Source organism: Bos mutus, chromosome 9, assembly GCF_027580195.1.
Source record: "Bos mutus isolate GX-2022 chromosome 9, NWIPB_WYAK_1.1, whole genome shotgun sequence".
Classification (NCBI taxonomy): domain Eukaryota; kingdom Metazoa; phylum Chordata; class Mammalia; order Artiodactyla; family Bovidae; genus Bos; species Bos mutus.
In genome coordinates, this window is record NC_091625.1 from 73,734,547 (window position 1) to 73,751,828 (window position 17,282).

Here is a 17,282-nt window from a genome sequence, read left to right on the forward strand (position 1 = left end):
GAGAATTGTATTGAGAGAAAGACAGAAATATTCAATTATATTGATAATGTTTAACATTTTTATACCAGGTGGTAGATTTGGGGATGTTTATTACAGTTAGCATTTTATACCTTTTGCATTTCTGAAATAGTTCACAGAAACTTTAAAGAGAGCAAGGTTATTTAGCTTGAAGCTAGAAAAGTGATTTAGCTTTTATGTGATACATGAGAACTAGCTGTTTTATGCCTTCACAAACAGAATTAGAGATTTAGTTAGGCTCACTTTCCCAATTTTATGAGTTCTTAAATATTACCATAGGTTGCAAAGAAAAGTTTCTGTTACTCTTTCTGAACATCTTGAGAATGAAGCTGGCTTGTTATCTTTCTCAAAAAGTTTGGATGGCCCAAGCTAACATGACTACATCACCTCCCTATGTCCTGTAGCTTTTCAGTTCTTAAATGTAAGATGATAATAGTTCAAGGTGAGAAAAGAGAAGAGGGAAGAAGGAACATTTGTGAATACAAATACCAGAGATCAAAGCCCATAAAGAAGGTCAAACAATAAACATCATTGGAAATAGTCTCTTTTTTCACTTTTGTCCTTTATCATTAGAAATGCTTTCTAAGCAAACAGATATATCTTCAGTGTGTTTTCATTTAGTGTTTTAAATTGAAGTTTTTATTTGTATAGGAAGTCTCCTAGGAAAGGACCTTAAAGATATCCCCAAATAATCAGCCAAATGATAGAGTCAATTGGAAAGATCTTGATCTTTTGTTTTTCCATTTCTGTGTCTAGTTGAGATTGTTGCAAACTGCCCATATTCATTGTCTCTTTTACTGAGACAAGATTTAACCTGATCCTCCACCTGGAAATGGGATTTAGATTAGATCTCTACCACTCTAGTATTTCTGAATAAAGGATGGTATTTGCAGGCTCCGTTCTCTAAGTATAGAAAGAACAAACATTTCTTCAGTATTGTTTATCAGTTGTTAGTGTGTACATTTATGTTTTGGTGTAACACTCCTGAAATAGTGCTACTTCTGTTACAGGGATCAGTCTGCATGTTTAGATAGATGGGGTAAAATTTGGTTTCTTTCTTCCTAAATACTTGCTTCCTAGGGCTGCTCAGTTATGTCCAACTCTTTGCGACCCCATGGACACCAGGCTCCTCCGTCCATGGGACTTTCTAGGCAAGAGTACTGGAGTGGGTTGCCATTTCCTTCTCCAGGGAATCTTCCCAAAGCATGGATCGAACCCAGGTCTCCCACATTGTAGACAGACACTTTACCATCTAAGCCACAAGGGAAGGGCTGCTAGAGAACCTGCCAGTTAGAGAAAGTAGGAATGTGATCCTAAGACTTTACATTGATTCTTCCTATGGACACACTTTCCAGAAAATCACCTTTGCCAGTTTTGACCAGGAAACAATTCAAGCTCCATGATTACCAGGAGTTTTGTCTGTTTTTGTTCACCACTCTGGGCCTGGTACCTAGAATATTGACAGCATGCAGTTTGTGTTCAAACATATTTGTTGGCTAAGTGAATGGATTACAATCTTGTTTTCATACATGAATTCTTCCTAAAGATTCCAGAATATTTCCTTACTTCTGTAAATGTTAGAATTTTGGTAGATCTTTTTTAAAATATATATTTCCAGTAGATATAAGCAAAAGTGCCTTTGACCTTTCAATAATAAATGTTTATAGAATGAATTTTTAACCTAAGTGTTAGGTGATAAAATCACTTTTCTAATGTTAATGGAATTTGAAGCTTTTCATATAATTTTGGTAATTTCTACTGTTGCTGCTGCTAGGTCACTTCAGTCGTGTCCAACCTGTGCAACCCCATACATGGCAGCCCACCAGGCTCCTCTGTCCACAGGACTCTCCAGGCAAGAATACTGGAGTGGGTTGCCATTTCCTTCTCCAATGCATGCATGCATGCTAAGTCACCCCTGTTGTGTCCAACTCTGTGCGACCCCATGGACAGCAGCCCACCAGGCTCCTCTCTCCACAGGATTCTCCAGGCAAGAATACTGGAGTGGGTTGCCATTTCTTTCTCCATTGGTAATTTTTACAGTAGAACAAACATTGTCATTTACATTTATATTGTTCATGCACACACAGATACATCTAGGGAAGAAAATAACATATACATCTAGAATAATATACTATCTATAAAATCTGGCAAACAGAATCTATGCTAGTTTACTCTAAAGTATGTGGTAAGAATCAAATGTGATTATATATTTTAAAACCCTTTGAAAAATGTAAAATATCAATCAAATGCTAGGCATGACAATATATGTTCTTTATACAATATCATGGGAAAAGAGTTGAAAATAATGACTATATTTCATAAAGCTATTCACTTTAAAAACTAAGCAGATAAATTTAACCCTATTTTGGGGGAATCATCATATGTTTAAAAAAGTTGACCTATATCAACTATAATTATTGAAATAAGCTTCATTTTATTACCACACCCATTTTGAAGCTAATAAAAAGCAGAGCCTTTTCACATTATTAAGCCATTCCACAGATTGAGATAAATGTTCTCCACTAATGAGAAATGCCAATTTTGAGAGAGTCTGTGTGTTTTGAAGCCAACATAATTCAAGGAGTATTATCTATTTTACTAAAAAATAATGATTTTCCCACAGTGTAGTGCCATCACAGAGAAATTAAATTTATGGTTAGCATATTTCTCAATTGTGAATATTTTGCCTTGCTCATTAGGTTATATGTCATAATATTGGCTTCTATTTCTGGTTAAAAACCACGTACCAAATACTCCATCTAGTGAAGGCTATGGTTTTTCCAGTAGTCATGTATGGATGTGAGAGTTGGACTGTGAAGAAAGCTGAGCACCGAAGAATTGATGCTTTTGAACTGTGGTGTTGGAGAAGACTCTTGAGAGTCCCTTGGACTCCAACCAGTCCATTCTTAAGGAGATCAGTCCTGGGTGTTCTTTGGAAGGAATGATGCTAAAGATGAAACTCCAGTACTTTGGCCACCTCATGCAAAGAGTTGACTCATTGGAAAAGACTCTAATGCTAGGAGGGATTGGGGGCAAGAGGAGAAGGGGACTACAGAGGATGAGATGGCTGGATGGCATCGCCGACTTGATGGACGTGAGTTTGAGTGAACTCTGGGAGTTGGTGATGGACAGGGAGGCCTGGCGTGCTGCAATTCATGGGGTCACAAAGAGTTGGACACGACTGAGTGACTGAACTGAACTGAAAAAGACTAGAATTATCTAACATGATAATTTTTTTCAAAACACACACAAAAAACATATATGGAGAGTTATTTAAATAACATATTTTTTAAATCAGTATTTTATTATTTCAATATCAGATTTATAGCCCCAAAATTGGATTTTGGTTTGCTATGCTTATCTCTATTGGATTATAGAAAATAGAATCATAATAAATATTAGCAAATTTCTATCTACTCCTTTATTTCTTCAAAATAATGTATTTTGAAGAATACCTATCACCCTGCTAGCTAATGCTCAATTATTCATTAATGGAAGACTCTGTATAACCTGAATTTTTGAATTTTCATTTTAAGGCAATAAAATTTTATTGCATAATGACAGACTGTGAAACTCCACTAAATATTCTCATTAATATATCCTCACATTTTGGATGTAATAAGAATAGTGAATCCTAAAATTATCCCAGGAACTCTAAACATTTGTTGAGGATGTAGAACAGAATTAGGAGTTATAAATTTCTGCAAGCACAAAGACAAGAGAAAATGGCGTTAGAAAATTTGATTTCTAGTCTTGATTCAAGCAGAAACAAGAGTACATTAGGAAGACAAAGAGAATTTTTCTGTGTCTGGTGATTTAACTGCATTTTTTAGGTTTCAGAACCATATGGAATATTTTTCTTTAAATTAATATAAATGAGCAAGTGTATGAAAATCTCTCTACATGCTTTGTTTTTTTCTCCTCTATAGCACAGAATTTCACAGCAGTTGAGTTCTTGGAATTGTAAAAAGTATATAGTTCTTTTAAAAACATTTTTTTAAAAGATAGTATTTGCAAAAATGGTTCTACTAAACCCATTAAAAATAACATTACCTTTTTCTCAGAAAACACAAATAAAACTGGCTGAGACTACAATTACTGGACGTAAAAGTTCTGATCTTGGAGAATTTGAAGACAAATATTTTCCCAGACCATTGGGAATAACCATATCCAAATATTTTCTTTTCAGGGAAAAAGAATGAAATAAAGCTACATTCTTCAAACCTAAGTACATAATGTATTGACTAAAGAACTAATGTGTATTGCAGACAATAATATTGAAATAGTTTAAAAAATTATTTAGAAAACTTCACTTCCATAAGTTAAATTTATTTATATTTTTTAATTTGTTTATTAAACACTGAAAGACTTCACATTAACATTACCACAAATATTTAGCCAAGAATACCAGCTGCTGATTATAGGCTTATGACAGAAAATTTGGCATATTTCCAATCAGATGCCTCTACTGTATCCAAAACAAAGCATTAAAAAATACAGTGTTTCTCTGATGAAGAATGTTAAATCCACAAATGAGCATATTTGAGAAAATCAATCTACACATGGATGCTAAACCAATACCAGGATGTTTACATAAAGCTGAAAAGCAAGGACATCACTGCATGTGTCTCCCTTAAAGACCAGTGACACTGACTGTAGCTGCATACACACAAACTCATACACATACAGAAAAATAATAGCTAACATGTTTGAATGCTTACTGTCAAGGCTGAGCAGTTTACACAGACTAGCTCATTTAATCTTCGCAACCCAGAAACTATTCTTCTAACGATTTTAGAAATTAAAAAAAAAAAAAAGGCACACTGGATGTCACACATGTCCAAGGTCTCAAAGGCATTTTGGCTTCTGAGTTACGCGGTTCTGTGTCACATACACTCACTTTCTGATGCAGAGAATACAGATACCAACCAGGCAATCTTACCATAGACTAGGCATACATTACTCAGGAAGTGGGCCCTCCAGCATGACGTCACTCTGGATTGAGTAGACTTGATCACACCAAGTCTTTTGTCTTGTTTAATCATCACTGTTCTAGAGTTGTCATTTATCATATGGCTACCTTTAAGTGCAATAAACAAAAACCCCTCACTTCAAAGTTGACTCGTGCAAGAGAATGCCTAAGCAGGACATAAAGACTGCACATGGGACTATTCTGCCTTCCTGAGGTTGCTTTTGCTTTAAGGTTTCTACCTGTTAGATGCCACTTCCTCCACTGTGGCCTCAGGTTTTTACGCTACTTTTCACATTATGGTCCAAGTGTGCACAGTAGACTCATAACAAGTGTATTAGTAGCCATTGCTTATGGAGCACTATTCAAATTATCTGCATTTATACTGACCATTTGTCATACACTGACTCATTTAATCCCAAATAAGAGTCATTATTTTCACTTTTCCAGATAAGAAAAAAAGAGATCCATGAAGATTGATGAACTTTTCCAAGGTTACTGAACTAAGAAGTGGTAGAAGTAGGTACAAATTCAGCTTTAATTCAATGCCTGCAACCTTAATTTTTACACCTGAACTTCCTCTTCCCAAACATCCCAAAGAATTACACCCTAAAAGAAATTTACTCAAAATTATATTTTTAAATGTTCTATGTGCCAAATACAGTACTAGGATTTTAGGTGCTAAGAATATATCAATATCACTCTTTTTAAATTTAGTGTCTACCAGGGATGAAAAACATAAAACAAGTGGTTAAAATTGTCAAAGAATTTGCTCGGGTTAGAGCCGGTAGGGGAACAGACAGGAAAACTATTCCAGGGAATAAAGAGTTGACAGACGATGCAATCAGCCAGGTACATAGGGAGCTGGGAGGGGTAAGGGAGAAGTAGCTCAGGTAGGCCACAAGTACAAAGGACCTCAGGGAACATGATATTTGGGGTTTTTTTAAACTTATTTAGTTTTGGCGACACTGGATCTTTGCTGCTTTGCGTGGGCTTTCTCTAGTTGTGGGGAGGGGGGCTACTCTGCTGCGGTGCACGGGACTCTCATCCTGGTGGCTTTCTGTGCTGCAGAGCACCGGCTCTACCAGCAGTTGCGGCTCCCAAGCTCTAGAGCTCAGGCTCAGCAGTCGTGGTTCAGGGGCTCAGTTGCTCCATGGCATGTAGGATCTTCCTGGATCGGGGATCGAACCCAGGTGTCCTGCATTGGCAGGCAGATTCTTACCCACTGTACCACCAGGGAAGTGGGCGAACATGGTATTTTCAAGGAGCTTTTTTTTTTTAGCATTTTCCACCACTTATTCATGTTTTCAATAACAGTTCAACTTTCCTTACAAAACAAAGATAAAATAGTACATACTACACACACATACCACATTTTTCCTCCTATGGCTTTAGCCCACTCCCACCCCACCAAAAGAAAACAACAAAAAAATAAATAGCAATAATGCCAGAATATATTACAGACCAGAAGGAGATATCATCTGCTTTGCATCCAAAGGTTTCTTCTCCATTTCTCATGCTAGGCGAGTATCCATCATTGAACATGCTGCGTGCCAAATTAAAACATAACTTTAACATATGTTAGATCTCACTAGAGACAGTAACCATTGTAGAAGCTGGCATTTTTCCAGCAACATTTTTCTTTAAGTAACAGGTATGTCCGGTGCCGGATCATAGAGTGAGAGGAGATAGCACAGTGAGTGAAATCTAACACTGAGCAGAGGCCAGATCATGTGGGACTTTGTAAATCATGATAAAAATGTTCTTTCTAATAACTAAGTGGAGCTGGTCACCATATGGCAACGTCCTGATGTGATGCACCTAGGTTATTTTTGTGATATTCCTGCCAAAAATGGACAGCCGGAATCTATTGAGGAAATGTCAGACAAAGCCAAGTTGGTGGATATCCTTGAAAATAAATGACCTACATTCTACAAAACGACCAAGATCATAAGAGTCAGGAAGATTAAGGAACTGTAATAGATTTAAGAAGATTAAATACATAGATTAAAGATGAAAGACAAAAGAAAATTGTGACTCTGGATTGGATCCTAGATCAGGTACAGTGGTTATATCCAAGAGTATGCTTATTTTTAAGAAAACAGCATGAGAGCATCTGGGTCTGTCAGGTAGTGCTAGTGGTAGAAAATCCACCTATGATGCAGGAGACATGAGTTGGATCCATGGGATGGGAAGATCTCTTGGAGTAGGAAATGACAACCCATTCCAGGATTCTTGCCTGGAGAATTCCATGGACAGGGGAGCCTAGTGAGCTGCAGTCCACGGGGTCATGAAGAGTTGGACATGACTGAGTGACTGGGCATGAAAGCATTTAAGGATAGCATTACTATGTTTGTAATTTATTCTCAAAAACTCAGAAAAATTACACATATACATATATACACAGAAAGCAAATAAGATAAAATATAATTGGGGGAATCTGAGTCAAAGTTAGAATTCTTTGCACTATCAGATTTTTTCTGTAAGTCTATAATTATTTCAAGCTAAACTTCGAAAGCTGCTTGGAAGCTCAAATAATCAAAAAGATTATTGAGAAACAGCAACAGGAAAACAAATACTAAGGACACAAATACATTCACAGTGGCATATAGTGATAAGATCAGACATTTTCGTTCATTTTCCTCCATGTGTAGGTGAATATGTTTAACTCTGCTTTTCTAGAGCATCTTCATATACATATATAATCTTCAATCTAGATTGGAAGAGAAATTAAGGCCTAGATTATATTTTTCTTTCTAAGATCTACTATCTCAGTTCTAGCTTTCCCTCTGTGGATTTTTTTCCCTCTAAGTACTCCACACACAAAATTTCCTATCCACAGAAATGAGTTGTCCTTGATAGTTTTCTCAGGAAAAACAAATCAGAATACAGTCTACCCCAGCATCTACAAAAGACATACAACAAACTCACCTTTTACATTGGGGCTAAAATTGAATACATTATGTTAAAACTATCCTAGAACAACCTTTAACTACCCCGTTAAGCAGGGAGTCACTGATTCGTATAGTCATTTTTATGCACGGTAAAATTTGACAACCACTGAGCAGAACAAAAGGAACAAAATAAAATTTACATGCAAATATCTGAGCATTCAAATGCTTCTGCTTTTAAGATTACCAAATCCTCAGCAGTTTGGGGTGAGGAGGAAGGTGTGACATGAATCTTAAGTGATTCTGCTTGCTGCAGAGTTTATGCCATTTGGTTTAATGTTAAGTCTCTAAAAACATATATATGTAAATAGATTTATTTGTTGTCAGGATTAAAAAAGAGTAGAGCAAATAAATTTTACTTGTGGCCATGATGAAGGAACTGGTATCACAGTAGGCCTCCTGTCATAAGCAACTATAAAACTGGAAAAAATATATGAAATCACTTCTTTTAGATGTTGAACAAAAGGCAGCACAAGACTGATTCCTGAAAGAACAGCAAAATTTTTTTCAAAAATAATATGAACCCTGCAATTGTACGGGTTTTCTGCCTGGCATCACTTTCTGGACTGTGGCCAGGGCACCTGAAAGCACCCAGTCTTCTTAAGCTAAGGAGACAGAGGTCAAAATTCACAGTCAGTGAGGTGAGAGTCCCTTGGACTGCAAGGAGATCCAACCAGTCCATCCTAAAGGAGATCAGTCCTGGGTGTTCGTTGGAGGGACTGATGTTGAAGCTGAAACTCCAATACTTTGGCCACCTGATGCAGAGAGCTGACTCATTGGAAAAGACCCTAATGCTGGGAAAGATTGAGGGCAGGAGGCGAAGGGGATGACAGAGGATGAGATGGTTGGATGGCATCACCGACACAATGGACATGGGTTTGGGTGGACTCCAGGAGTTGGTGATGGACAGGGAGGCATGGCCTGCTGCGGTTCATGGGGTTGCAAAGAGTCGGACACAACTGAACAACTGAACTGAACTGAGGTGGCTGGAATGTATACAGCAGTTATTGAGAGATGTGAGCTATGCAAAGAAGGAGTTCCAGAAATATGCATAGGGGCCCCTGGAATCTTTGACTGCATAGTAAGCAGTGTACATGCAGGTTGAAACTCCCTGAGGTGGGACAAAGTATACTAGAAAAGAACAAATACCAAAGGGCAGAGGATTGATCCAGAACTAGACAGAGCAGGTAGATATTTGTGTTCTTACCTGCCAAGATGAAAGCACTTTATGAACAATGCAGGTTATGTAGAAACTCCAAAAAGGCTAATCTAGTCCTAGAAAAATGTTATTCTTGACCTATTTAACAACAAGTCTTGAAAGAATCAAATTCTACTGCAAGTAAATTAACTGCATATAGGAACAAAACTCAACATTTCATTAAGGAAAATAATAAAATCCAGTCAACAGTAAAGCATCTATAATGTCCAACGTATAATAAAAAATAACTAGACATTCAAAGAAGTTGGAAAATATAGCCCATAAACATTAAGAGAAACTATTGAATAAAAACAGACCCAGAAATTACACAGATGACAAAATTAGTGGCCCATGCCTTTACAAGCTGTATTATAAAGATACTTAAGAATTTAAAGGGGAAAAAAAGGGTTAAAAAGGAAAATATGAAATAATAAGGAAGTGAAAACTATTTAAAAAAAAGGAATACTAGGGATAAAAATACAATATCAACAACTAAAAACTCACTGAATGGGCCTAACCTCAGACTAAATACTGCAGAAGAGGCTAGCAGTAAAGATGAAGATGGAGCAGTGGAAATTATCAAAACTGAAACATGGAAAAAAGGCAGCTGAAAAATAATAATGGAGTTTCCATAACTTATGGTATAATTTCAAGAAAATCCAAAAAACTCAAGAAATTCCAAGCAAAATAAACACAAAGAAGACCATACCAGGGAATAGCAAGATCCAGTTAGGTCAAAGAACTACTGTAAGTGATGCGTGTGTCCTCAGTCACTCAGGTCAGTACAGTTCAGTCACCCAGTCGTGTTCGACTCTTTGCAACCCCATGGACTGCAGCATGCTAGGCTTCCCTGTCCATCATCAACTCCCGGAGCTTACTCAAACTCATGTCCATCGAGTGAGTGATGCCATCCAGCCATCTCATCCTCTGTCGTCCCCTTCTCCTGTCTTCAATCTTTCCCAGCATCAGGGTATTTTCCAATGAGTCAGTTCTTTGCATCAGGTGGCCAAAGTACTGGAGCTTCAGCATCCGTCCTTCTAATGAATATACAGGGTTGATTTCCCCTTAGGATTGACTGCTTTGATCTTCTTGCAGTGCAAGGGACTCTCAAGAGTCCTCTCTAATACCACAGTTCAGAAGCATCAATTCTTCGACTCTCAGTCACTCAGTCTGTCCTATTGTTTGCGGCCCCATGGACTATAGCCTGCCAGACTCCTGCCCGTGAAATTTTCCAGGCAAGAAAACTAGAGTGGGGTGCTGTTTCCTAGGGGTAACAGGTAACACTTACATGCCAGGGGTAAGTGATATACATATGGAATTTATTTTGAGGATTATATTTTATTCAATTATGGGATCTGGTTAGCAGTCCATAAGACCATTGCATCTGTGCTGATATTGTGCCTGAAGTCTGCAAGGAAATATAGATGTGAAGTGGAAGAAAGCAAAGATGAACCTTGAAGAAACCTGTAGCAGGAAATTGAAATCTATGAGGAAAAACTACAACCCACTAGAACAAATATGAATGTATGTTTGTCTCATCCTCTTTAATTTTGATGATGTGAGTGATCTGCACATTAAGTTGCCAACTTTCTTAATGAAAATGTGCATGATGAGGACTGCAGTTCACAGGATCTGAAAGAGGAGCTCGGGTTAGAATTGTAAGCCCTGCTGTTGCCCCTCAACACCAGTAAGGAGGGCCAGCAGATCAGTAACTGCACACACAAGCTGCAACGTGCCTGGCTCTATGTCAACCTTCCATATGTGGAAACTGGCTATTCTCTTTTCTGCCTTCCTAATCTCATGCCTATTTCTGTTGTGGCCAATGATACAGGCAGTGTAACTCTGAGAAAAGGTTCAAGTCTAGATAAACTGACACAAACCAAACCTACCACACTCCATCCCTTCACACCTTGGCTGCCATATATATCTCTTTTAACCATACTTAATTTCCAAATAAAGATAATAGTAAAAACATCTTTCTCTGTAACATGATAAAAGTATTTGATCTACAAATAAAATAATGCTAACTCTCACCTGAAAAGAAGATACAAATCCCTTTACTCAATTTTGGCTAATGTTCATCTCTCTTCTAGCTGAATCGCACTCCCTCTTTGATATTGCTGTCATTGTTCAGTCGCCCAGCTGTGTCTGACTGCAACCCCATGAACTGCAGCACACCAGGCCTCCCTGCCCCTCATAATCTCCCGGAGTTTGCCCAAGTTCATGTCCATTGCATCCATGATGCTCTTTGATATTCTCTGACTTAAATCCTGAGATGCAAGCTTAGCTGCTATTAATACATCTTATATGTTAGGGGGTGAGGGGAGAAAAAATATAGCTGGTGAATGAAAATACAAATTTTGCCATCCATACCCTCTTTGTCTTCAGCAAGCATCTTTCCTGGTCATAATTCTTTGCCTAGTGGGATAAACCAGTCCTTCACTCCTGAAGGATATAAACCATTAGCAGTTTTGCTATAGTTTTTTAATGACTTTTACCACAGGGCATGGAAGTACTAAGATGTGTCCTGAGAGATTTCATGAATTGCAGACATACTCCTCCTTACCGTCCTAAATCCAGTGGAAACTTCATTATCCTCTTGATAGAATCAATCAATTCAGCCAGATTAAAATCCCTCTTCTCTACTCACTGATTCACTACTATGAGTATTTCTAGGTGGCCAGATGACAGCGTCAGATTCCCATTTAATGGAACAATTTCTGTGTCCCCCAGTAGAATCATTCCTTTCTTGAAAACTAAGACCTTTAAACCAGAAGAACCAAAGTTTATGGAGATGAAAAGATATATTTTTGTTGGTGACTCAGCTCAGCTGGTAAAGAATCTGCCTGTAACGTAGGAGACTCCAGTTCAATTCCTGGGTCAGGAAGATCCCCTCGAGAAGGGAACAGCTACTCACTCCAGTATTCTGGTCTGGAGAATTCCATGGACTATCCCCATGGGGTCACAAAGAGTTGGACAGGACACAGTGACTTTGACTTTCACTTTTCACTTCATTAGCAATCAGTAGTGACATGAGCCATTCTATTTATCTTCTGATTCCCAGGCCTATGAGTCCTTGTTATGAGAGAAAAAGCACCAAACTGGTCCAGACTGTATAACCTTTCCTGGATAACATTACTCCAGCCCTTCAAGGTATTGTCTTCCATCTGGCATCATAACCCAGTCTTCAAAAGATCATTCTATCAAGTTAACTGCTTCTGGGTGATGGAGAAGATAATACCAGTGAATTTCATGCACACAGACCTCAGACTGACCTTTCTTAGCTATAGAGTGATTTCCTTGGTCAGAAGCTATGTTGTGTAGAATATCATGGCAAGGAATAAGGCATCCCGTAAGTCTACAGAGAGAGATTTTGGCAGAAGCAGTGTAGACAGGAAAGGCAAATGCATATTCATACTAAGCTTCTATTCCAGTGAGAATAAAGTATCCACCTTCTAGGATGGAAATAATATAATCTTCTTACTACCCTGTAGCTGGACTGATCTTCCCAGAAATGGTGTCATATTGAGACTCAGTGTTAATCTTTGACCACTGATTGGGCACTCAGCAGTAAGTGTCGTTAAATCCGATTTGATGCAGACAGGGTACATCGCTTAGCCTATGCAAAACCTCTTTCCCTGCTCCCCACAGCCACTTTGTTTATAAGCCCACTGGACAAAGACAAGGATAGCGGAAAAATAGGTTCATTTATACCCACAGAGTGGATCAACGTGTCCTCTCCTGCTCACGCGGCTCTTGTGGGAGGAGCTCATGAGAAGATGTAACTACCAGTTGACAGGCTATGAGCTGGACCCAAACAGTCTGCATCTCCCCACCCCTTCTGAGTCCTTGCAATGTGCATTCTACTTGCCTTCCCTGCTGTAGAAGGTGTCCCAGTGACATAGCCTTTAGAAAGTAATGTGTCATTGAGCCCATCTGAACTGTTTACATTTCTGAACCTGGTTAAGGCCTCTATGTAAACTTTTAAGGTTATGGCAGGTGGATGTGGAGAGAAATGTTCTAAGTAAGTTCCCTTACTTATTAAAACGACCACTTCCCAACCTGAAGTGGTCTGCTTCTTTCTTTGGTCTCTCTTCACTCTCTGTGTCAGGGGCCAGTTTACACATCAACAACTCTTTGGACAGCATTGATGTAGGACTGAACTATCCTCATGATGATCTGTGCCTAGATCTATCCACCTGCTTCTTCCCAGATCTCACTATCATCAATTTTCTAATCACCTTCCCTTTCATTGATGATCATCCAACAAAGCCATTAGCCACAGTCCATGTATCAATATATATCTGGCCATTTCTTTCACACAAAACTTTCCCCAAATATTGGGAAATAGATAAGAATGTGTTTTTTGTTCAGTATATTCAACATCCTACTAAAAGTTTCAGTCAGTTCTAAAAGATGAACAAAAAGAAAAAGTAGAAAAGAAGTATTTTGATTTCTAATAAATATTAGAAAAGAAGAAGTTTCTTTATTCACAGGTAACATGATCATGTGCGTAGAAAACTCTAAATAATCTAAAAAAATTACTACAGATGCTCACAAGTGATTAAAGCAATGTTTCAGGTACAAGGTCAATATAAAAATACCACTTTTATTTCTTTATGCCAGCAAAAAACAAATGGAAAATAAAATAAAAATATACTATTTATAATAGTAGCAAATAATGTAAAATTGTTAAGAATAGTACATTCAAGATCTGTTACACTGGAATTAAAGCACATTGCTGGGAAAAATTAAAGAAGACCTAAATAAATAGAAATCTATAACATGTTCATGAATTGAAAGGCTTGATTTTTTTAAGATGTGAATTCTGTCTAAATTTATCTATAAATTCAAAGCATTCCCAAACTAAATCTCAGCAGGGTCTGTTTTGTTTTTTTTTTTTTTAAGAGAAGTTGATGATATGACTCTAAAATTTATGTGGAAATAAATTTTCCACATACTCAGAATATTCAAAACAATCTTGAAATAAAATAATGTTTTGAAGTATTTATACTATTTGGTTTTAAAACTCACTATAATCAAGATGGTATGATATTGCGTAGAGACTTATAGTAGATTCAAGTAAATATTAAATCCAGAAACATGTCCATATTTACATAGTCACTTGATTATTATTTTCAACCAAAGTACCAACATTATTTAATAGGGTAAAGAAAGTTTTTTTTTTAACAAATGGTCCTACAAAAGATAACAACTTCTATGAAATAAAAAAATGCACCTCTAATTATACCCCACATCATCCATTAAAATTAATTCAAGATATATTGTATTCCTAAATGTAAAGGATAAAATTCTAAAACTTCTTGAAGAAAGCAGAGGATTATTTTTGCAATCCTTGAAGAGACTAAAATTTCTTAGAGCACAAAATGTTTTAATCATAAGAGGAAATTTCGATAAAGTGCACTTGGTGGTGGAGGTGACTTAGTCACAAAGTCGTGTCTGACTCTTGTGACCCCGTGGACTGTAGCCCACCAGGCTCCTCTGTTCACAGGATTCTCCAAGCAAGAGTACTGGAGTGGGTTGCCATTGCCTTCTCCAGGGGATCTTCCCAACCCAGGAATCAAACCCTGGTCTCCTGCACTGCCGGCAGATTCTTTATCGACTGAGCTACAAGGAAAGCCGTAAAGTGGACTTAATCAAAATTTAAAATTTCTTCTTATCCATGCTAACATTAAGAAAATAAGTATGAAAGCCTTAGGTAGGGAAACATATTTGCACCACAATGGACTTTGATTTAAAACCTAAAAACATACCTCCAACTCAAAAATAATAGGACAAACAATCCAATAAAAAGAAGTAAATGACTTGAATGGATACTTGTAAAGACAGATATGCACAAAATTTACAGGCACATTAAAAGTGATCAGTCCTATTAATAATCAGTGAAGTGTAAATTAAAATGACAATGCTGCTGCTGCTGCTAAGTCGCTTCAGTCGTGTCCGACTCTGTGCGACCCCATAGACGGCAATGAGATAGGACTAAATCCACTAAAATGGCGAAATTAAAAAGAACGACAACACTAAATGTTGGAGAAGATATGAAGCAACTAAAATTGTCATACATGGCCAAAAAGGACTTGTATATTGGTATATAACCACTTTGCAAATCAGTCTAGCAGTTTCTTATATACCCTTCCCTATGACCAGCAATCCTACACTTAGGCATTTATCCAAGAGAAATATTTTTCTCATGCACATAAAATGACTCCCATGAAAATGTTCCAAGCAAATTTATTCATAAATAAATAAAAATTAGAAACAACTCAAATATTCAAGTACAGGAGAATGGATAAAGGAGCTATGGTATAATCAATCATATGATATATTGATGCAACTCATCAGTAATAAGAACTAACTCCTGATATTAGCAACAATGTGGATAAACTTCAAAAAATTATGCTGAGTGAAAGTAGCCAGAAGCAAAAGACTATATACTGTGTGATTTTGCTAATTTATGATTGAAGATATGAGAATGGCGGTACCTGTGGGTAAAGGGCGTAAACGCTTGAGAGAACATTTGGGGATTATAGATAGGATTATGTGTGTTGTGAGTGTTAGCTGCTCAGTCATGTTCTACTCTTTTTGAACCCATGGACTGTAGCTGGCCAGATCCCTGTGTCCGTGGAATTCTCCAGGCAAGAATATTACACTGGGTTGCCATTCCCTTCTCCAGGGGATCCTCCCAACCCAGGGACTGAATCCAGGTCTCCCTCATTGCAGGCAGATTCTTTACCATCTGAGCCATGAGGGAAGCCCTGATAGGATTATAGATAGGCTCAATAGGAATTTGAGTTTCATGGGTATATATAATTGTAAAAACTTACCACACTGAATAGGCATTTCATTTCATGTTTGTTATTTTACTGTATGTGATTATATTTCTGTGAGGTTCATCATATAGTAAGTGCTCAAACATTTGCTTGAGACTAAATTATTTTTTATTAATCTCCCATACACAGTTTTTTTTTCTTTTTTAAGTCATGAACTATCTTCAGCAGCTGTTTCCTGCCTTTCTAAGTCAAAACTTCCTGTCCAGGCCCTGCTAAACAGTTACTATTCTCATGCCCTTGAGTGTTTGTTTGTTTCAGGACTTCTTATAGCTATTGCTGAGTTTTTGTGATTGACTAAGTATTCCAGAAGAAGGGAAGTTACTGAGGTCAGAAAAGTCAAAATGGTCCAGAGAATGCATCTGCACAGAACTGTCCACATTGGCCTGTGCAGCAAATTAAACTGTCTCCTACCAGGCTGAAATTCTAACAGTGAAAATGTACATTATTTGCAAAAACCTAAGCAAACCTCGGGTGGATTATCTAGCATGAATTCTTATAAGTAAGGCAGCTTTATGCATACTAGGGCTTCAGAGTGGCTCAGTGGTAAAGAATCTGCCTGAAATTCAGGAGACGCAGGAGATGTGGGTTCGATCCCTGGGTTGGGAAGATCCCTTGGAGAAGGGCATGGCAACCTACTCCAGTATTCTTGTCTGGGAAAATCCCATGGATAAGGAGCCCTGGCAGGCCACAGTCCATGGGATCGCAAAGGGTGGGAAATGACTGGAGCTACTGAGCACGCATGCACCTAGGCATACTAAGATTTCTCTTGCTGTGGTTGTATGTTTGACCCCAAGAGGCAGACTCCGAACCCGTCTTCACGTGCTGCTTCCCTCGGCTACAGTTTCAACGACCTCCAGTTTATGAGAGGCTGTTAATGCTGTCAAACCTTATTATCATTAATACTGCCCACAGTTGCCCGTCGCATCTGCTGGATGATTTTCCTTTTCTTACCCAATTAATGAATGAAATCAATTCCTAGAACAGTAAACAAAAACTGCAATGTTTCCATGAAAGACAGAGAGAGAAATAAAATAAAAGCCAACAGAAAACCCTGATTTTTTTTTTTTTTTAGTTGCGAGAATTCTATTTTTAAATTGGGACATAGTTTCTTTATAATGTGTGTTAGTTTCTGCTGTACAACAGCATAGTGTTGTACTACAACACTACAGCATACTGTACATATAGTACATGTAGTGCTACATCACTACGCATGGTGAATCAGCTGTATGTATACCTATGGGCTTCCCTGGTGGCTCAGATGGTGAAGAGTCTGTCTGCAGTGCAGGAGACCTGGC